The following is a 13392-nucleotide window of genomic DNA, read 5'->3' on the forward strand; positions in this document are numbered from 1 at the left end:
ACCTTCAAGATTATCTCATTCCAACCCCCACCATGGCCAGGGGCACCACCACCCCAAACCTCCACATTTTGCTGAATCATTTCCAATTTAAAAAAATACTAAAAAGAAGAAAAATATTCACTATTAAAAAGCCTGAGTCTTTCTAATGTTGTCCCCTTGGACCTAAGAGTCTCAAAAGATCCTGCCTAAAGCACAGAGAACAGTATTCTAAATTTTAAAAACTATAATATCTAACCAATAAAATGAATGACAAAATCTTAGATCTTGCTCTTCTTTGCACATTGAAACATTTGTACTATTTGTTTTATTAACCTGAAATACTCTGAGAAGCCTTTAAAACCATGAAAGTAAAGGTTTAGGTCATTCTCTGGTGTTCAATGCTATTTCCATTTTACCTTTGAGGTTGTGGTCTTTATACTGCTTTTTGGTTTTTGTTCTTGTTGTTTAATCTTGAGGGATCCACATGTGCCTGACAGAATGTATTCTGTCCCCACTCCTTTCCAAACAACGATTTTTTGGGGGATGACCTGAGCCAACAGAATCCAATATCAGGAAGACTTAGTGCATTTTCACTTCATCACTCATGTCCCTGAGAGGTAATTACAGAATAAATAACTCCAGAGATGAGTTTGGAGGTGACAAATTAATATAAAAACACCACAGAACTCTCTCCACTTTAACACTTTCTTTCCAGTTGGGAACAGAAGCCTGTGCTGTTAAAGAGATGGTGGGAGATCAGCTCTGCTTTGGGAAGTGTGGTGGGAAATTTAATCTGGCAGGATATTTTGCCCACAAAGCAGAATAAGAACATGAGATCCCAGTGCAGCACAACAGCTGTAGCTGCACTTCGCATGGAAATCTTTCAACTTCATCTTGATCTCTTCTTCTTTAGGTCCCATCTTCTTTATCTCCTTCTTTATCTTCACAATTCTTGATCACTCCAACATTTATCACTTTGTTGAAAACAGTTGTGCAAGAACTTAGAACTTAAAAGTCATCAAAAGAGAACTTCCAAAAGGACAAATCAGACTGAAAGCTATCCTCAAAAGCAGAAGGGACCAGGTTCTCCCTAGGTAGAAACTAGGTGTGTTGGTGCCACCAACAGAGCCTCACCTCAGTGATTTTCATCCCCCAGAAATGCAAACCTTTCTATAATTCACGCTCAGTAAATCTTTCCAGGCAGGTAATTAAGGCAACACATCCCTTTTACTGCTACTGAAAGACTTGGCTTACAATCTGTTCAATATTGGTTGGAATTGCTATTTATACTTTCATTATTTTTCTCCATGCACAAAAATCTCATTTTTTTCCACTAAGCACAGGGCCAGGGCTATCCTGATCTCACATACATCTTCTGAGTTCAGCAGGCAACCATCAAGAGTGTGTTGGGAAACATTGAAGCAAGAACCAATGTCGGTGATTTTGGAATTCCTTTCAGTTCTATGCTCTGAATATTCAAGAGATCCTCAAAGGCACAAAATTCACCCACTTTCCTGGCAAGACCTGAATGTACTTTTCCAATATACATTCTTGGATTTCAGAGGATTTGCATGTATTTAGTGTCCACTTTTCTATAACAAGCAGGAAGGAAATTGTAGTAGAAACACTGGAATTCCACAAAACAGTTTAAACGCTCCCCAAAATCCAAAAGGAAGATTTGTCCCAGACTTTTGTTTAATGCAGAGCTCTGATACCCTTGAGAAATGAGGGGTTTATGTCACTGTATGGGTAATTATAAGGAGCACATTGTTGACTGTTTACTTCTTTTTTATCTTGGATTATGTTTAAATTCCATTAGGATGCAACTGCCTGTCCTGAAAATAACAAATAATGTCATTAGAGAGGCACTGAGATTCAACCCCTTTCCCCCAGAGAGAAGTCAAGCTATTGTCACAGCAGAGGTGGTTTCTTCTGCATTCCCAGGTGATTAATATTCATTGGAAAAGTCACTGTAGATGATCCCTTAGGAGGCAAGTCGATATAGGCTGTGATGAATGAAATAAATAAAAAATGTGTCCCAAATGGAACACTGTGTATACTGTCATTATTTTTATGGTCTTGGCACTCAGGTATCTGTGTCACAGCCACAGTGTAACTTGAAAGGATGAAAACCTGCCGGCACAGGACAATATTTCTTATTCCACTGATACCAGTTTTGTGGTGTAACTGCAATATTGGCTTCTTTTCAGTTTTATTTAGACCATTTAGAAAGCAAAGTAAAGCAGAACAAGTAATGCTATTCTTAATTACGATAAGAGTATCTGAGTGGGAAGGACTGTGAATGAGATTATTCTGCTTACTTCTGACATCAAACGAGTATAATTGTATAGACATTTTTTTGGATCACTTCAGTCCATCTACCCAACATGCCTAATTTAAGTCAAAATGCAGCTCTTTATTGAATTCTGTCCAGTTCTCAAAGCAGTTTTACCACTGCCTGCAGTTGGTAGTACTGGGGCTGTCAAAGCATGGATGTGGACTTTGTTCTGCCACCTCTAATGAGACAAGCTTGGGATAGAAAGATCCCAAAGTGAGCAAGACATCTATGGACAGCAAGGTTTTAAAGAAACTGAGTGAAATACACCCAAACTCCTCCATCAGAACTTCAGAACGAGACAAAAAAAATAAACAGTTGCCAATGTGCTCCTCATAAATACTTATACAGTGAGAATCATGCTAAAGATTTTAGGTTTTTATGCATTTTTTTAGATGGTTGCAGCTCTGTAGACTGTTAATACATGGTTATATAGCTCCAGGTATTTTTCCTACCTTTTCTTTTAGATATTAGAATAATAAGCTAACCATTCTAATATATACTTGGAATTCTATTTAGTCTTATTCTTAAGAAGCCTGACAAGGACATTTTGTTTCCCACTAGAACTTAGAAGATATAAGAAAGCCCCCAAAACAACTCCAGTGGAGCAGAATGTGGGGGGAAATTATCTAACCAACTGCTCTTCTAATTGGACAATATTTGTTAGATATGTCAATTTGTTAAACCTGTAAAATTGTAGAAATCCACTGCTGGGTCTGCCCATAGCCATGGGGGCACCTGAAAGCTTGCATTAAAGACCTGCTTTTTACCTTACTATTTGAACACTGTTGCAAGTTTTGGATTGTTGATTTTAGGCAACAGGAGAAGGCACTTTGTCACCTGCTAAGGGGTTAATGACTTTGTAACCCTTCACTCAACATAGAAGAGTCAGGTGAAAAGCAGGACACCCCTTCCTATACTGTAATAGCTCCTGTAGGATTGACTCTCGGAAATTCTGGGAACTTCTAATGGAGGAGTGACTTCTAAATTGGAGACTTGAAAGCCTCAAGTAGGAGTCTGGACAGTCAAAATCAGAACCCACGAGGTTTAGCTAAACCACAGTAACTTTGGCCTGAGACAGTGCCAGGCCTGTGGAATTACTGCTTTTCTGTTCTTACAAGGAACCTGGAGTAGCCAGTTGAAACAGCAAATGTAGTTGATCCAGCACATTTCAAAGAGTTTCTTTTGGTAAGGATAAATCTGGCCAGAAAAAAAAATTACTTACTGTGTGTAGGCAGAGCCATGGATGTAAAAGTGTCCATGGACTCGGTCTTACTCCTCAGAAGTCAATAGAGAAATTCCTGTGGCAAGAAAGACACAGGACTGAGCATTTCCTTATTACTGAGCTATTCAGAGATTGCCTTACCAACATCAGTTACAGATAGGTCTTTATATGCAGAAAAATTTTCTTCTTTCAATGGAGAAAAAAATGAAAAAATATTCTTCTTATTAAAGAGATATCCTGTTGTAAGGAAGTTCCACATTTACAGCCCTTTACAGATTAAATTATTGTTGCTCTGGACAATTGGAAATTACTATCTAAACTCCAGAAGAAATTATTTTTTATTTATGAGCCTGTTAAAATATATCCCACCCACAGAACAGGGTAGGATGTTGAGTTTTCAGAAAAAAAAAAAGGGTCATGACCAGATGATTGAGGGAAAATATTTTAATTTACAAGTTCTACCCACTTTTTTTTCAATCCCAGTCCTCATGTCTTAATTTAATAGGTAACACAGCATTGGCGAAGTCACCCAGAGCACACACAGTACAACTGAATCTTGTTATTTGTTGTTAAACAGAAAAAGTTCTTTTCCCACACCTCTTAAAAATGAGATAAATGTGTGAAGTGTAACAGAACTGATACTCAAGAACAGCTTTGACTACCTACTTTACAACCTAAATAATGGAGAGAAAGGGAATAGCAGATGCCCCTTATCCATCCTTTAAATAGATGGTGGAGGAAATACAGACATATTATATAGTTTTAATTGGATTTCCTCAGACGGCGTTCCAGTCAATAATTTTGGTGGGAGTAGAGGAAATCATGTCCTTAATGCTTTCATCAGCATTAATCACAGCTCATTTGTTTCTGCAGAGGCTAAAGACAAAAGAACTGGAAAGAAATTAGAGGCACCAGCAGCTTGTGGGCTCAAGGATTAAATACTCTGAGGTTCTCCTTGCTCTGCTGAACCTTTCTCCAAGTATTCCAGGAGCAGCAGAAAATGAGAAAGCAGAAGAATTGCATAACTACCATAGTGTTGGAAAATTCGAAGGCATCTCACCAGCACCATGCAACACTATATCCTGAACTGAAAACATCTGAATTCCTGAAATTCTCAGAGGCCTCTTAGGTTGCAAGCACCTGGCATGTTTTCCCTCTGTAATCCACACTACTCTGATTAATTGCTTCTGGAGAAACCACATGCTCTGGGTTTTGGTTTTGACCCAATAATCCCTTTCTGATTCAATAGACATGGACAAATGAGTGCAGGGTGCTAAGGTTCAGCACCTTCTCTCTTTTTCTGTCCCCAGACTGTCAGTTTTTGAGGTCATGGCACTGCATCCCATACACTGCTGCATTTTCTGGTCAACTGGTTTGCATAACCAGAGGAGTTGTTTGAATACAGAGCACAGAGCTGGTTGTCAGAAGCAGCATGTTCCCTAAAGAGAGACAAAAATGAAATGTCATTTAGACACTAAGAGAAAGCTGCAGCAAAATGAGATAGTTCTGTTGTTTAGTAACATTCATCAAAGGGATCACAGTGCTTAATTGCTGGTTTGAGAACTCCTTTATTATATCATCTGCTATTCAGTGTTGGAAAGTATATAATAATTTAGAAAGGTCTGTTCACTTCAAAGCAGAAAACATGTACAGACTTGCATTATATTTAATCAGCATCTTCATTCTGCCATTAATGGCTGGACAGACCTACTCCTTCCAGAACAGAAGGTCTGAGAGAATATCCCTGTCCATCTGAAAGTGCTTGTCTGCACTCAGAATCTGTTACCATGTAAAACAGCTAAACATCTAAATCACCTTCTGCAGGAGCCTTATTCTCTCTACTGATTTTCCAAGGGGCATAGGGCAAATACACACCCCCCCAGACATGTCAATTAAGTGATTGATTTCTCCTTCTCCACATGTCTAGAAGAAAAATTTTCCTTCAACATGAAGCTTTGGTTACCAGGGAAACATCTATAACTTTTTCATATTTACAAAAAGAAATGCATCTCCAGGTTCTTCATACCATTAGCTGATCAACTAATTTCTCTCAATGCACTCTAATAAGCAAATACTGTAGAAAGGGAACAGCTTGATAGTAAAATAAGATTCAGTATTTGAAAGCACCTGGGAAAAAAAGAATAAAGAAGAAAGGGTTCTCATAGCAGGTGAGTTCCTTCCTGAAGGATAGACAAAGTCATTTTTAGTTTATTAGGTCATCTCTTCTTCAGGCTTTAGAGTAGAATGTTGCTTCTTTTCCACTTTGTTTTATGTGGACTTTCACAAGGCAATTTAGTGCTCTGAAGTGTCTTCTGCGTCATGTAATCTCAGTGTGGTGAAGAAGTTGTAATATTCTGTTATTTAGTCATCACTTTAGGTAGCTCAGGTGGTGATTTGGTGTTTTCTTTCCTTCTTGCTGCCCTACTTTTAAGATCGATACCCCAATAGTCCTTAGAAAACTGATAAAGTCACTTTGATGTTCTTGGTTTCTTAAATCATTTTTTGTGTGTGTTTTTTTTCATTTTTGCAATCTGTAGGGTGGAGGCTTTCACATTTACCTGCCTATTTTATGTCCTCATGTCCACTATTGTATCTCTTTCCCAGATGCCAGAGGACAGACAAAGTGGCCTATTTATTTTTTCCAATCTTGCCAGTTTTTGTCTGTTAACCTGTGATATTTGGGGGAAGGGGGGCATGGGGTCACTTACCAAAACAGCTCACATAGAAATGGCATTTATTTTTAAATAAATAGTGTTTGCCCCTCTAAATTTCACATTAAATTACATAGGTCAGGAAGTAGGTTTAGAGTACAATACATCTGCTTTTCTAACTTTGTGGGAAGACAAAAGGTGGGGCAAAAGACACTGTTCTTGTGAGCTATGGAGGTGTTCCTGGGATTCATGAGTCTTTGTCTGTCATTAAAAGGACTTTACCTGGTCTTAAAGGCATATATCTGCCTATCCAGACCCAAAAGAGAAAGCACAAATGAATAGCACTACATGAATCTTTAATGTGTATTGGCTTTGTCTCCCTAATGTATTTATGGCTGCTTCACTTGCAGCATTTTACATAGAGTTTTGTAGGTAATTATGTTTAGTGGGCCTTCCATCTTTCAGCCTGTGCCATCCTCCTCCCTCATTTCGCCCCATCAGTCCTGCAGAAGCAAAGCCTAAGGCAGCTTAAGCCACATTTGACAGAGATGTAAATGCTTCACAGTTACAATTTTGTGGAATTTTACAGCTGGCCAAAAGGATGTGTAAATTAGTACCACACTCACTTTTGGAACCTGATTCATCTGGTCAATTCAGATATTTAAAATCCATCACATACATCTGGCCCTAGAGCACTTATTTCTTGCCAGCTGGTATAAAATTAGTCAGGTCAATTAAATCACACCTAAAAATCTTCACAGAAGATAACTAAAGTTAAGTAGCTGAATCTCACCCTTTGAGCTCTTTCCAGGATAAAATCCAAAAAGAAAAGGTAGCATAAGAAACCTGGTTTTCATAAGGCTTATACCAGTTTTCTCTTCTACTCTCTGGCCTGTTGGGCTTTGATGTTTCCTGTTCCAGAAGCCACAGGTGTTTTACTGTGTGACAAATCATCCCAAAAAAATTCAGTCTGCATTGACTGCATTTTCATCAGCTGTGGTGGGAACTGATAGCCACATTTATCTTGGACTGAGTCATGGCCCTGGGACACCAGCCAGTTGCCTAAAGAGCGGCTCTTTTGTGATAGTTCAGACATCCTAAGGTATCTGAGATACCTCCAGCTGTTGTGCCAGTCTGATGTGATATAGAAGATGCAACAAACTGAGTCTTGCTCAAACAGCAGTGGGAGGGAAGCCTAGGAAATATTAGAAGGTATCAAAGTCTCATGTTTAGACAAATAATTCTGTGAAGAGCAGAAGGAAATCACTCATGACCTTATGCCTTCACATGCTTTCCTCTGCCATTAGGACTCTCTTTCTTCCCTAATACTTGGCAGCTCACCCCCAAATCTCCTGGTGAGGCCTTGGCACAGGTTGTGGATACCCCATCCCTGGAAATGTTCAAGGCCAGGCTGGATAAGGCTTGGAACAACCTGGCCTAGTGAAAGATGTCTCTGCCCACAGCAGGGGTTTGGAATTAGATGATCTTTAAGGTCCCTCTCAACCTGAGCCAGTCTATGATTTTGTAATTCTATGTTCTCTATTCCTGTTGCTTTATTCTTCTGCTCAGCCTCAGGAATGGATCTCCTGAGGAGAATAAGAGCTCTTGGTCCTCCTTTACTCCACCTTTTGTAAAATCTATCCATGTTTTTATGAGGGGGACTCAAAAAAGTATGTTTTCTCATACTATCAGTCTAATTCAAAATTATGTATTCAAATTATTCATATCAACCTCCAAAACTCTTTAGTCCACTTTTATATGTCCAGTCAGAAAATTTAAAAACTCCATTTGGCTCTGTTGCTCTGTCATGCAGAGGTGGTGAATATCCAGGAGCAGACGCATATGAAATCTGTTGGCATGAAATATCCACAGAATTTTTCTGGATACAGATTTTTTAAAAAAATCAAAGTGCCTTTTTGAGCAGAAATAAAAGGCGAGAATAATTAAATACATGGAACAAAACAAACTGTTTATTCTGTATCAGATGACAGAAACAAGGAACATCTTTTGAAGTTGGCAGAACCACCTTTCTGCATGGCAGAGTAGAACAGCCAACCCACTGAAATCTTGTGGAAAGGACATTTCTCCTGAGAGTCAGAGCTGCACATGTCAAATCTCATTTCTCCTACAGAACAAAGCTTTTCACAACACCAGCTTGGCAGTGTAACCACCAAATTTAGCAGGGTAAGTGTCAGGAAGTTTCCGTTGAGACCAGTGGGAGCAAGGGACTGGGGTTGGTTTATCCCATTCTCACCAGGGAGCTCAGCTGTCAGACATCAGCTGATGCAGTTCACGGATGCCCACTGCAATGAGATATCAGCAGCTGGACTTAAGTGATCCTTGCAGGTCCCTTCCGACTCAGGATATTCTGATGTGAATGTCAGTGAGGAATTGTGCTCATGGGCTGGGTCCCTTGAATTGTGTTTTCAGGCAGAATGAGGGTGACACTTGACAAAAAGTACAAAAGCTTTTAAGAATTGACAAAATGACATCTTTGCTGCCTCCTGAGGAATTCAGCCCTCCCTCATCAGGCTACAGGGAAGCTGAAAGGTCTTTACTCTTCAACCAGTAAAGGCTAGAAGAGTTCCTCCGTACCAGCTTTCCAAATCTCTTTTGTTTTAGCTTTCAGATGTATTGTTTCCCATCCAACCCTAGTGGCCATAGTGGACCACGTGTTTCTGAGCCTCAGACTGGAACACCCGGGTTTGCTTTACCTGAAGCTGAGTGTGAATTCGATGCCAAGACTCCATCTGGTACCTGTTGAACAGTGCAATGTTCCATGGCTCAGCTTGTGCCTGTGTCTTGCAGTTGGCTTTTCCCTGGCTCCTGGTGCCAGTGCAAGGTCTGCATTCTGATTTAATTATTTGATGATGCATACCTGGGAGATGTGTCAGAAATTGGATTCTGCGCAGAATTCACAGCAGCTGTGACCCTCAGGGGCAAAATGAATCACTGTGCATAGGGCTGAGCATAAAGCATCCTTAGTTAACAGAATCAGTTTTGGGGCAATCTTTTAGAGGAGATTAAGTCAGTTGGCACTCCCTGAGAGTGCATTTTGGCACTCTCTACAAAACACCCCTAAAATTTTGTCTTCAAAAATTACTTCCATTCAAAAACACTGTGCAGGTTTTGAGAGTTTTATTCCTTTCTTAATATTTCCTGACCAAGTGGGAACATGAGCTTTGCCAAACAGAGTCGTGAGCCCAGAAGTTATGAAGGGAGTCCGCCAGACAGTTTTGTACCTCAGATTCCTTAAGCAAAAGGAAAATCAGCACCTCAGCCTGTTCTGCTTCCTGCTCAGATGCACTGTTCAGTCTCCAAGTCATCCTGTCTTCCATGTTCTTCATGAGTGAAATTGGCTCCTTTCTCAAGACACCCACTGCAACCTTCTTTAAACAGAAAGTGAGGAACCTTCTTCCATGTGAGGAAGAAGTTACTCTCAAAAAAATCTCAGCCTACAGCAAGCATGGTACCTGCTGGTTATGCCAACAAAGTCTGGAAAAAATGCCCATCACAAACGGTATTTGAGCATCTCCTGTGGTAGCACTCAACTGGGACATCTGCAGCAGCACTTTCTAGAATCATAGAATCACTAAGGTTGAAAAGGAGCTCCAAGATTGTCAAATCCAACTTTTACCATATCTCTTGCCAAGTGCCTCCTCATGATAAGGCCAAATATTTTTTTGTGGCAAAACACAAAAGCTCCATCTGCTCCCTGCACGGAGCCTGAGGACAAAACAGCCTAATTTGCTTAAGCTTGAGATAAACTGATCCTACAGGAAAACAACTACAGAGTTTTACTGTGGTGAGTTTCAAGGGAATATGCACTAGAACAGACTGGGAGGTTTTGTCAGTTAGAAGTCATCAAATTTGACTGTGAAACCATAAATAAATTTCCCTCCCCATCCAATGCCCAGCTTCTAGGACACAAGTGCCAACAATTACCCATGTGAGTTTCTAAGATCTCATTAGGACTTGTGTTCCAATTTGTCATCTTCACCATCTTCATCTAGGTGGCTGAAAACATTAATTGTTCAAAACATTTTGGGGAGGAAACACAGAGAGGATGGATATTCTCCACCCAGTTCTCCAATGCTGATGGAAAGGCAGCATGGCCAGGCAAAAGCCCCGTCCGCCAATGAACAGTTCTGCATTTGACTCTGGCTTGTGTTGACCACTGAAGCTGGCTGGTGACCTCCCCTTTGCTGCTCTTCCCACTCCAAATCTTTGCCTACTTTCTGCAAAGTCTTCTGGAATTGGAGGGCTCTTCATGTGTATCCTGCTTAATAGAGTAGTCTACAAGAAACACAACCACTTTATACATTTGTCCCTGTCCATCCATTGGGCCTCACCAGATGTAATTCGCTTTTTTTATTCCAGTTGTATTAAGGTATAAATTCCACAAAAATCTCCCAGAGTGGGCTAAATGTCATCTATAGCTGGACTACTCAGGCATCCCTCTGATCCAAATTAAAATAAGGAATAGTGATTGCTAAAAACAGATCCTGGTCTATCAGTGTGGGAAGAGGATTTCCAAGCTCCAGAGATTTAGGTGGTTTAAACTGTTTCATGATCCAAGCCCCCTGTTCTCTCCCCCAGAATCTCCTCTGGACACATATTCCTCAAACGCAGGCTCACATGGAAAAAAAAAAAAAAAAAAAAAAAAAAAAAGGGGATACTTTCCTTTTCAGCCAGCTCAGGGTGTTTTCACAGAGGGAGGGATGCACCCATCAGTCAGACGAGGTGTCTGTCTGTACATCAGGGTGACAGCCACTTTGTTATACTGATAGATGCTAGCAGGGACTAGGAGTGGACTTACTCACTGTTACGATTCATTACACTTTAACATACGAAGCTCTCTCGCTGCTGTCTAGAAACATTGACTAGGTAGAAGTCCAGCATACTGATTTATTGGAGCTGGCAACTCGAGTCCAATGAAGAATCCAATGCAGGGAACTTTTTGCCAATACATAGTAACTTTGTTTACTCAATAGAGGATGTATCCATCTTTCAGCTGGCATTGATTGCCCTTCCATTTTTTTTCTCTACATGCCCAGGCTGTAAAGGGAAAGAAAAAAAAAAAAAAAAGAATCCCATCACAGAAAGCAATTTGTTTTGGTAGAGTAAAAAATGTTAAACCTCTACACAGATAAACCAAACAGGGTAAGAAAGAAATAACTGTCCTCTTCTGTGGCATAAAGATTTTAATTTGAAGCACAGCTCACACAACTGATTATTTCCTAGATTACAATAGAAATATTTATTCAGACAGAAGCAAAATGCCATCATTTTTCTGCCCTGAAAGGCCTTGAGTGTCATAATGGAAGGATAAGGGGAATGAAAACAACAATCATGTTCTGGTACACAAGTTACCAAGATGGTTGTGAGAGAGAGTGGAAGAAATCCTTGGAAGATTTGAACTTTCAGACACACGCATGAATACTTTCAAGACAGCTGTGGTAGGATGAAGGGCTCATGAGGAACTTTTCATCTGGCTTTGGACAGAGGGTTTGTTCTCACAGGACAGACAGGGAGGTCACAGGGGACGGCAAAACACCTTTCGCTATCTATTGATCATATAATCACAGAATAATAGAATGATTTGGGTTGGAAGGAATGTTAAAGACCATCCAATTCCAACCCCCCTGCCATGGGCAGGGACACCTTTCCATGGTCCCTTCCCACCTATCCCAGGTTGCTCCAAGCCCCATCCAACCTGGTCTTGAATGCTTCCAGGGATGGCATATCCACAACTTCACTGGGTAACCTGTGCCAGGGCCTCACCTGCCCATGGAAGATGGATAGAAAAGGATGATCTTTGGGGTCCCTTTCAACCCCAACCATTCCATGATTCTGTGACCCTGCACATAAGTATATCTTGTGTTGCTTTTCTAAGAATGGGCCAAATGTGCTGTCCCTTTGGAGAAAGAGCTTAAAAAACATCTCTTGACTTTAACTTTCCAGAACAGCTTTGACATTTGTAGCAGGGCATCTAACCCCCTATAAGAGTTTATCTGTTGATTGTTATCCAGTCAGATAACTCAAGCAGGACAAGCTTGTAGGGAGTTATTTTGGTGCCATGGGGTTAACAGTGGTCTAGCATCTCCCAGCTGAAAATAAACATTTAAGTGTTGAAGTGAGATTTGAAAGGATAAGATGGATTTCTGACCAACAGACACTTGATTTACAACTATAAAAGCCACACCAAACTTTCACAAAGTGGAAATCTTCTGTAAATTTTCCTGGAAAAGTTTGGAGTTTCTCCAGTGATTGAGGATGCTGCTTCATGGTTCCCCCCAGGGGTTAAGAAATCTGTAGATTATCATAATTTTGTTGTAAATTATGTTCATCTCCAAATCAATACCATTTCTTTTGCTAGATGTACTATAGATACCTTGATATAAAGCACTGTTTTATGTTATGCTGTAATCTTTTAGTATTTTTTTTAGTTTTAGACTGTGCACTATGTAACTCTGACTAAGGTATTTGATCTGTTACTTCTTATCTGTTCAATAAATAATTCATTTTTATAAATATCTGCCGTCCTTAGCACTTGTGAGACAAAATGATCTCTTAAATTCTGTTTAAGAAATCATTTAGCTGTTCCCAAAAATCTGAGGCAAGAAAGCATTTACCTTTATTCAAATCTCTTCCAGTGAAAGAGTTTCAACACAAAAAAACAAATTCTTCCTGACCCTCAGTCAGCAGCAGGACTTCTTTAGTGAACTTTGTTCTGAAGCTTCTACTCTCCCTGACAACATTTACTCATAATTGCTCACCGTGGGTTGGGCTGGTGTAAATGTAAATAAAGCCACTCACAGAGCATTTCTTGGTGCTTATCTGCAGCCTCTGCAGCTTGAAAAGTCTCCCTCTTGTTTGTTTCCTAGTTCACGAAACACCAAAAGGAAAACTTTCTGACTCCTCAGGAAATTCGTCCAGGAGCAGGTAGACAGGAGACAACAAAGGGGATTTGGGGATTTTCAGCCTTGCCCTCATGTTCTTGCAATGCTCCTCAGGGTTTATGAGCATTCCAGCTTTTACAATAACAAAGGGAAATGCAGAGGTTGTAGCTGAATGGACACAGAAGTCTGGGATGTAGAAATTTATGGCACCAACACAACATTTATGTGGTGAGGCAGAGTTTCATGCTAAGCAGGCTGCACACCTGCCCAGTTCAGCTGGGTCACAATTGTATCCCACCA

The sequence above is a fragment of the Chamaea fasciata genome, unplaced genomic scaffold (assembly GCF_029207755.1).
Source record: "Chamaea fasciata isolate MVZ Bird 193981 ecotype frontalis unplaced genomic scaffold, bChaFas1.0.hap1 SCAF_1, whole genome shotgun sequence".
NCBI lineage: Eukaryota > Metazoa > Chordata > Aves > Passeriformes > Sylviidae > Chamaea > Chamaea fasciata.